This window comes from Schistocerca cancellata, chromosome 2 (assembly GCF_023864275.1).
Source record: "Schistocerca cancellata isolate TAMUIC-IGC-003103 chromosome 2, iqSchCanc2.1, whole genome shotgun sequence".
Taxonomy (NCBI): domain Eukaryota; kingdom Metazoa; phylum Arthropoda; class Insecta; order Orthoptera; family Acrididae; genus Schistocerca; species Schistocerca cancellata.
This window is the reverse complement of record NC_064627.1, coordinates 494311801-494320215: the sequence shown is the minus strand read 5'-3', so window position 1 is coordinate 494320215 and position 8415 is coordinate 494311801. Positions and strand designations below refer to the sequence as shown.

Below are 8415 nucleotides of genomic sequence, written 5' to 3'. Positions count from 1 at the left end.
ACAAAGCGACCACTTCCAACAATCATTGTGTCACCAAAGCAACAACTTCCAACCAATTTAGAAGGCTGAAAGATACGTAAAAGATATCGTTAAGAGGAGTACTTCCAAATGAAACATAATCAAACTATAATTACTTATTATTGCAAAACGGTATTAAAAGTGTGCAGATTACGTGAGCTCCTAGTGAAATGCCTCCAGAAAGAAGGGCAAATAATCCCGCTACGCGTATTTCAAATTTAAAAAATGGAAACAAAAGTTGGAAAAACTATATGAATCTGTTACGTAGATTTAAATTCAGCTTTAAGTAGAAGAATTCTGATTCTCACATACTGATATACAAAGATATATTTCAGCAGTTTCTATGTTTCGTAGTCGCTGCGAAACTTCAAACAAGCAACAGCGTCTCTGAAACCACACACAGGCACACTGAACTGAAGACAATACGTAAAGTCTAAAGCAATAAGATATAAATTATCATTTCACAAGAAGTGTGTATGGAGCAGACACTTAACAGAGACACTAGGATTTGGACACTGAAACCTCAGTGAGTTATTAAGACAGCATAAAATTTTTCAACGAGCACCGCACTCTTACATCAAATGAAATGTATTTGCTGCTGCAAGCTTGTTGGGACGTATAATGCAGTCTGTTACAATGCGAAAAAATGACGAACTGCTGTGAGCCAACCAGGGTACAAAGCCACGGTACATAGAAGCACCCAGTAGAAAGAATAGTCAGGATCAGACTGATATCTTTTAATTGAATGAGTAACGTCTTAGCTAAGTTATTGCTTTCACTGACAGCAGGTAATTATCCAATTACGACGTTCAGTCGCCACCACAGGCTCTTAAACTGTGCAACGAGAATTTAGAACTACATTATTTATACAGGATGGTTGTAATACAACTTTCGTTTCTTGAGAGGGCTTCCATGAAAAATAAGAACAATTAAATTTCTAGGAAACATTTGTAAGGACACGCGGAAGAGAAATACCGAACAATCCATGGAAAGAAACACATTTTAATTTCCACATGGGAGGGTAACGTTTGTTAATTGCCTTCCACGTTTACGTTCCAGTTTACAAACATCGCTCAGTGTGACGATCCACTACATCCAGGACAGCCGGGAACCGCACCAGACACTGTTCTACAATTGCTCGAAAGAACGGTGGACCATGGATGGTCAGCTGTCGTGATACAGCTCGTGCACTGCTTGAATTTTGCACGTTGCGCCCAGCATTCTCAGCCATGGCAACAGTAATTTCTTTAATAATTTGTGGCGTAATTGGCCGTCAGCCTCTCCCAGGAGTAATTCCCAAACTGCTAGTTAATTCGAACTTCCGAATCGTATTACTCAGCCCCGGCGTGGAAACAGAAACGCTCCATATTCCTTGAATGCGTCGACACTCGCGAAGAGCAGCATCTCTATGGCTGTTGTTTTGATAAACCAGCTGGACGTGTAAAGCCCTGCTCACCTAGTCCAACGCTATGTTGACTGTCTGCAACTGTAATGCACACTGTTTCAACCCTATGTAGCCGAACCATTACCGGCGTGTAACAGCAAATCATGACACAAACGCTTCTGATACTAAAATGTAGACTTTCACGGCCGGAAATGTCATGTCCATTATAATTATCCGGGCTGTTATGCCGTGGTCGGTTGGTGAATTCTTTGTCAAATCCCAATGTTTCGTCCCCGTCTGCGGGAGACATCTTCAAGGGGGTCTGTAGCTAGATGGAAGGTCCAACACACCCACTGGCTCGCTACTAACTGCCGCTAAATTCCGTGTCCGCGCTCTTCCGCGCCGCGGCGTGACGTCATGTGTTTTGAAAACGTCAGTGCGATTGGCCGCTGTCCGTTGCCGTCGATCGCCGTTGCTATCACCCAGTAGTGGACGGGTGGTACACATCTTCTTTAACACCGGCATCCATATACCGTTTCATTTCACGCCATCCTCCTTGCGATTGTAATTATTAGGGTGTTTAGCGATTTCGATTGCCTCCCTGTAGAGCCTATCGTAATATCCGCTTGTGGCAGCTAGTACTTGCGTCTCCACGAAACGAATATGGTGGTTACCTGGACACATAATTTAGCGGCAGTCAATAGCGAGTCGTGGATGTGTTGGACCTTCCATCGAGCTACAGACCCCATTGAAGATGTCTCCCGCAGACGGGGACGAAACGTTGGGATGTGACAAAGAATTCACCAACCGACCACGGCATATGGTTCAAATGGCTCTGAGCACTATGGGACTTAACTTCTGAGGTCATCAGTCCCCTAGAACTTAGAACTACTTAAACCTAACTAACCTATCACACACATCCATGCCGGAGGCAGGATTCGAAACTGCGACCGTAGCGGTCGCGCGGTTCCAGACTGTAGCGCCTAGAACAGTTCGGCCACTCTGGCCGGCCACCACGGCGTAATAGCCCGGATAATTATAATGGGCTAACGCTTCTAACAGCGAGAAATGCGCCGCACGGTCTCACTATCATTCCAATAACGTCATCATACGGTAAATAGCTTTCCTTCTACACTGGCTGAATGAGCAAAAATTTAATTATAATCGACCCGTAAGTCACACTGATGCAGCTCACGTGCAACTGGTGCCTTCTAATTCTAATCATTTACATGTCGCATTATGCTCTAATTGTTCAGTAATCGTCTGCATATGTTCTCTAAGCTGTTTGCTGTTTTCTCATACAGTAGTATATTATAACAGATTGGAGAACTGCGGACTTAAGAAAACGTAACAGCTGTATTTTTAAATTTTCTCTTTTCTTACCGTGATCCACCTACACTCTTCAAGCTCACAATGCAGACATGCACTTCGCAGCGTTAACTATCAAACTTGTCGAAGAAAAGCAACTGCAATCAACATTCACATGAATCTTTTTGAGACAACGAAGATATACCCCATTGTCACAACTAATGCAGTATAGTCTAACCAGCGCAGTAAGATTTATTTTGTACAGCTACTGTTTCCGAATGTCAAGCACCCACTTGCACTTTACAGTTATTAGTTGTTACACTTTTACTCCATAATCGTCTCAGCTCATTACAAATACTCCAGATATTTAAGCCAGATAACTTTCTGATAAATGCCTTCGCACACCAGAGATATTACCTTGTAACAGCACTGTATAGATTAAGTGGCTGTGAAAAAAAGTATGATTGGAATTTAACAACTGCTGTTAACACAAGTTATAGGAATAATTAGCAAACAGGTGTCATCCAGAATATTTGTTCTAATACTGTTAAAATGTAGCATACGCATGTTGCACTCAGAAAAAAAAAAGAAAAAAACATGATGAAACTGCGCATCTTAAACCATATTTTCAGTGGCTGTGGTAAAGTGATGGTATCACTGATGACTATAACTTGAAAACGAAGAAACATATCGGTCAACAAAATATATCACATTGTGTAAATTAGAATATATAATGCGTTACTACGTTTCACCGCCGTTGATCAACAACTATCAGACTTAGCTTTCAGAAAGAAATAAACAGTACTGGTATGCTTTTGAACTGGTTATTATTAGTTTGTAAAACTTGCACCATTAACGACTTGTAATTATTTCAGTACCTCGACTTGAAAATTATCTACTTTGACAGTAATTTGATCTCTCGTCTGGGAGCCCGAAGCCTAGGTCTGATGCGACCACCCCCCTCGAATTCCTCTCCTGTGCCAGCTTTTCATCTCAGAGTAGCACTTGCACCTACATCCTCAATTATTTGTTGGGTACATCCCCATCGGTCTTCCTTCACAGTTTTTGACCTCCACCACTCCGTCTAGCATCATGGAAGTTACTCTCTGTTGTCGTAACACATGTCCTGTCTTCTGCCCCTTCTTCTTGTCATTGTTTTCCAAATTTTCTTCGCCGATTTTGAAGAGAGCTTCCTCATTTCTTGCATCTAATTTTCAAAATTCTTCTGTAGCACCCCATCTCAAATGCTTCGATTCTGATTTCGCACATTCGACCTTTTGTGGTTTCCATTGACTGACCTGATTACACGATTGGGTTAGTAAACCACTTAAAAATTGTAAAATCGAAGTTTGCGTGAATTTTACTAACAATTTTGTGATTTTTAAGAGTGTTAAATAATCATTTACATAGTTTCATTCGTCAGGCTTTCTGACCATGAAATTACTTTGCCTATACGGGTTAAGTTTAGATCAAATTTTCAACTTAACGGGGTTTGGCATTACATTGACAAAAGTCGTTTTTCTTTCATTATCGTCAGGGGCATTTTTAAATCAATAATGTTAACGGCTGCGTAATAGCGCAATCAAATGGTTCAAATGGCTCTGAGCACTATGGGACTTAACATCTGTGGTCATCAGTCCCCTAGAACTTAGAACTACCTAAACCCAACTTACCTAAGGACAACACACACATCCATGCCCGAGGAAGGATTCGAGCCTGCGACCGTAACGGTCACGTGGTTCCAGACTGAAGCACCTTAGACCCGCACGGCCACACCGGCCGGCAATAGCGCAATCAATGGGGACCAAAAAAGGTTGAATATCGGAAAAGTGTAGTCGGAACGTTTTGTACCGTGGTGGGAGGGAGTGCCACGTACAACATACTAGAAATACTGACTGGTGATGGATGTGTGTATGTGTGTGAACGGAGAGGTAGGGGAGGTGCGTTTAAAGGTCCTTTTTGCACGTTTTTCTTGAATTATCCTAAAACCGTGGCATCCAAGAAAAACGTATCCCAGTTCAATATTCAATCAACCATAGAGAATGCTGGTCCAACTAGCTCAGCTAGCAGTACCTTGTAAGAGCGTCTTACCAGAGTTACTGTGAAGACTGTTACAGGCTGCGAGACGAATGGAACCAGTAAAGAACCAGTACAAATCACATACAAAGAAGCTTCTTCCTGGAGAAATGCAACAGCTCCCGATGTAATCACAGTTGGCCGAAATCAAGGACACTGATACGGCATCTTTAATAGTACTATTATCACCGTGAGAAGAACAGAGAAAGCTACAGTAATTCGATATTGAAGGCAACGGAAAACTTTTCCAAGTAGTTGTACTTCTCTGTTAAAATGTCACGATGGCTGCTTTCTGAGAAAAATGTTTTGAAAAATAAAAGTGGAGAAATAATTGATGCAAAGAGATATTTTATGTATACGATTGCAAAACGCTGATTTTTGGAATGGAGATTTTAGGGTTAGATATTCTCGGTCAATTCACAATAGATCTGACGTAGGTAGACGTTATACTGAAGTGGGAAATCATTAAAACTGTGTGACAGAAGAGAATTCGAATGCAGTACCCTTGCAATCGCTCTAAAAATGGCTCTGAGCACTATGGGACTTAACATCTGTGGTCATAAGTCCCCTAGAACTTAGAACTACTTAAACCTAACTAACCTAAGGACATCACACACATCCATGCCCGAGGCAGGATCCGAACCTGCAACCGTAGCAGTCGCGCGGTTCCGGACTGCGCGCCTAGAACCGCTAGACCACCGCGGCCTGCGCAATCGCTCTACTGCAGTGGTTAGAACCCCCTAAGCGATGAAATGAAATTCTCTGTGGAGTAAGAGTTCAATGGTGTTTCGCTGACGAAACTAAGTTAATTTTAAAAAATCAATTCTATTTTCATTATTTCGTAAGTCTGTGACGCAGATTAAATAAGTTACCAATAATTTGTTTTACAAATGTTAGCATTAACAGCAGACATTACGTTGGTAAGCCAACAGCCTTGCCGCAGTGGCTACACCAGTTCCCGTCAGATCACCGAAGTTAAGCACTGTTGGGCGTGGCCAACACTTGGATGGGCGACCATTCGGGCGGCCATGCGCTGTTGCCATTTCTCGGACTGCACTCAGCCTCGTAATGCCAACTGAGGAGCTACTCGACCGAATAGTAGCGGCTCCGGTCAAAGAAAACCATCATAACGACCGGGAGAGAGGTGTGCTGACCTCACGTCCCTCCTATCCGCATCCTCCGCTGAGGATAACACGGCGGTCGGATTGTCAAAATGAGCCACTTGGACGAAGTGCTGCTTTTTACGTTGGTGAATGTTACAGTTTGTGAAATGAATGTATGAACATCGTACTGACTTAATCCACGCACATATTCTGAACTTTCTATCACGAATGTATGGCAGTAAAATTGAGACACATACATCACATATTACTGTTAATAATATACAAATTTTAGCTGCAAAAGACAGTAGTTTACTTGCACTTATCATCAGCTATAATCACATATTTTTCAGTATGTCATGAAAATGCCTTCTCTGGGTTGTAGGTAATTCCTGAAATAGACAACAATAAATGCACAAATTGACAATAAGACAGTAACTATGTAATGGCTACTACACTGATCTAGTGCCTACAATGAATTATTATTTCTTTATTTCTTTTCTCAGACGTTATGTCTGGTCAAAAATGGAAAGTGACACGGACCTTCAGCAAGCTTGACTTCCTTTTAACTGTACGGTATATGTTATATTGCATTTAGGAACTTTCGGGTGATTGAACATGTATCAATAATTACAGATTTCTGTAGTTGTATATATAAGTTTGGATGTAGCTGTACTGCATTGATGTACTGGTGGATATTGTGTGGTATGATTCCTATAGTTGATAGTATAATTGGTATAATGTCAACTTTATCCTGATGCCACATATCCTTGACTTCCTCAGCCAGTTGGATGTATTTTTCAATTTTTTCTCCTGTTTTCTTTTGTATATTTGTCGTATTGGGTATGGATATTTCGATTAGTTGTGTTAATTTCTTCTTTTTATTGGTGAGTATGATGTCAGGTTTGTTATGTGGTGTTATTTTATCTGTTATAATGGTTATGTTCCAGTATAATTTGTATTCATCATTCTCCAGTACATTTTGTGGTGCATACTTGTATGTGGGAACGTGTTGTTTTATAAGTTTATGTTGTAAGGCAAGCTGTTGATGTATTATTTTTGCTACATTGTCATGTCTTCTGGGGTATTCTGTATTTGCTAGTATTGTACATCCGCTTGTGATGTGATCTACTGTTTCTATTTGTTGCTTGCAAAGTCTGCATTTATCTATTGTGGTATTGGGATATTTAATAATATGCTTGCTGTAATATCTGGTGTTTATTGTTTGATCCTGTATTGCAATCATGAATCCTTCCATCTCACTGTATACATTGCCTTTTCTTAGCCATGTGTTGGATGCCTGTTGATGTTCTGTGATCTAGAGGGTTGTAGAAGTGGTTATGAAATTGCAGTGGTGTAGCCGATGTATTTATATGAGTGATTGCTTTGTGTATTTTGCTAGTTTCTGCTCGTTCTAGAAAGAATTTTCTTACATTGTCTACCTGTCCATAATGTAGGTTTTTTATGTCGATAAATCCCCTTCCTCCTTCCTTTCTGCTTAATGTGAATCTTTCTGTTGCTGAATGTATGTGATGTATTCTATATTTGTGGCATTATGATCGTGTAAGTGTATTGAGTGCTTCTAGGTCTGTGTCACTCCATTTCACTACTCCAAATGAGTAGGTCAATATTGGTATAGCATAAGTATTTATAGCTTTTGTCTTGTTTCTTGCTGTCAATTCTGTTTTCAGTATTTTTGTTAGTCTTTGTCTATATTTTTCTTTTAGTTCTTCTTTAATATTTGTATTATCTATTCCTATTTTTTGTCTGTATCCTAAATATTTATAGGCCTCTATTTTTTCCATCGCTTCTACACAGTCGCTGCGGTTATCCAATATGTAATCTTTTTGTTTAGTATGTTTTCCCTTGGCTATGCTATTTTTCTTACATTTGTCTGTTCCAAAAGCCATATCTATATAATTGCTGAATACTTCTGTTATCCTTAGTAATTGGTTGAGTCGTTGATTTGTTGCTGCCAGCAGTTTTAGGTCATCCATGTATAGCAAATGTGTGATTTTGTGTTGATATGTGGTGGTGTTATTATATCCATAATTTGTATTGTTTAGCTTGTTGGATAGTGGGTTCAGGGCAAGGCAGAACCAGGAAGGACTTGGTATATTCCACGTGTAATATGTGTTGGCTGTGATGGGATATTATTTGAATTTGTTTGGATATTAAGTGTGGTTTTCCAATTTTTCATTACCATGTTTAGGAACTGTATCAATTTAGGATCTACTTTGTATATTTCCAATATTTGTAGTAACCATGAGTGGGGTATACTATCAAAAGCTTTATGGTAATCAGTGTATGTGTAGTGTAGCGACCTTTGTTTAGTTTTAGCTTGATATGTCACATCAGCATCTATTATCAGTTGCTCTTTACATCCTCGTGCTCCTTTGCAACAGCCTTTTTGTTCTTCATTTATAATTTTGTTCTGTGTTGTATGTGTCATTAATTTCTGTGTAATGACTGAAGTTAATATTTTGTATATTGTTGGTAGGCATGTCATGGAGCGATATTTTAGCTGGG

At 40.1% G+C, this 8415-nt stretch overlaps 1 pseudogene; it reads left to right on the top strand.

Moving 5' to 3' along the window:
- Positions 1 to 5710: 5710 nt before the first annotated feature.
- Positions 5711 to 5828, top strand: LOC126164253 (5S ribosomal RNA; annotated as a pseudogene).
- The last annotated feature ends 2587 nt before the right edge of the window (positions 5829 to 8415 follow it).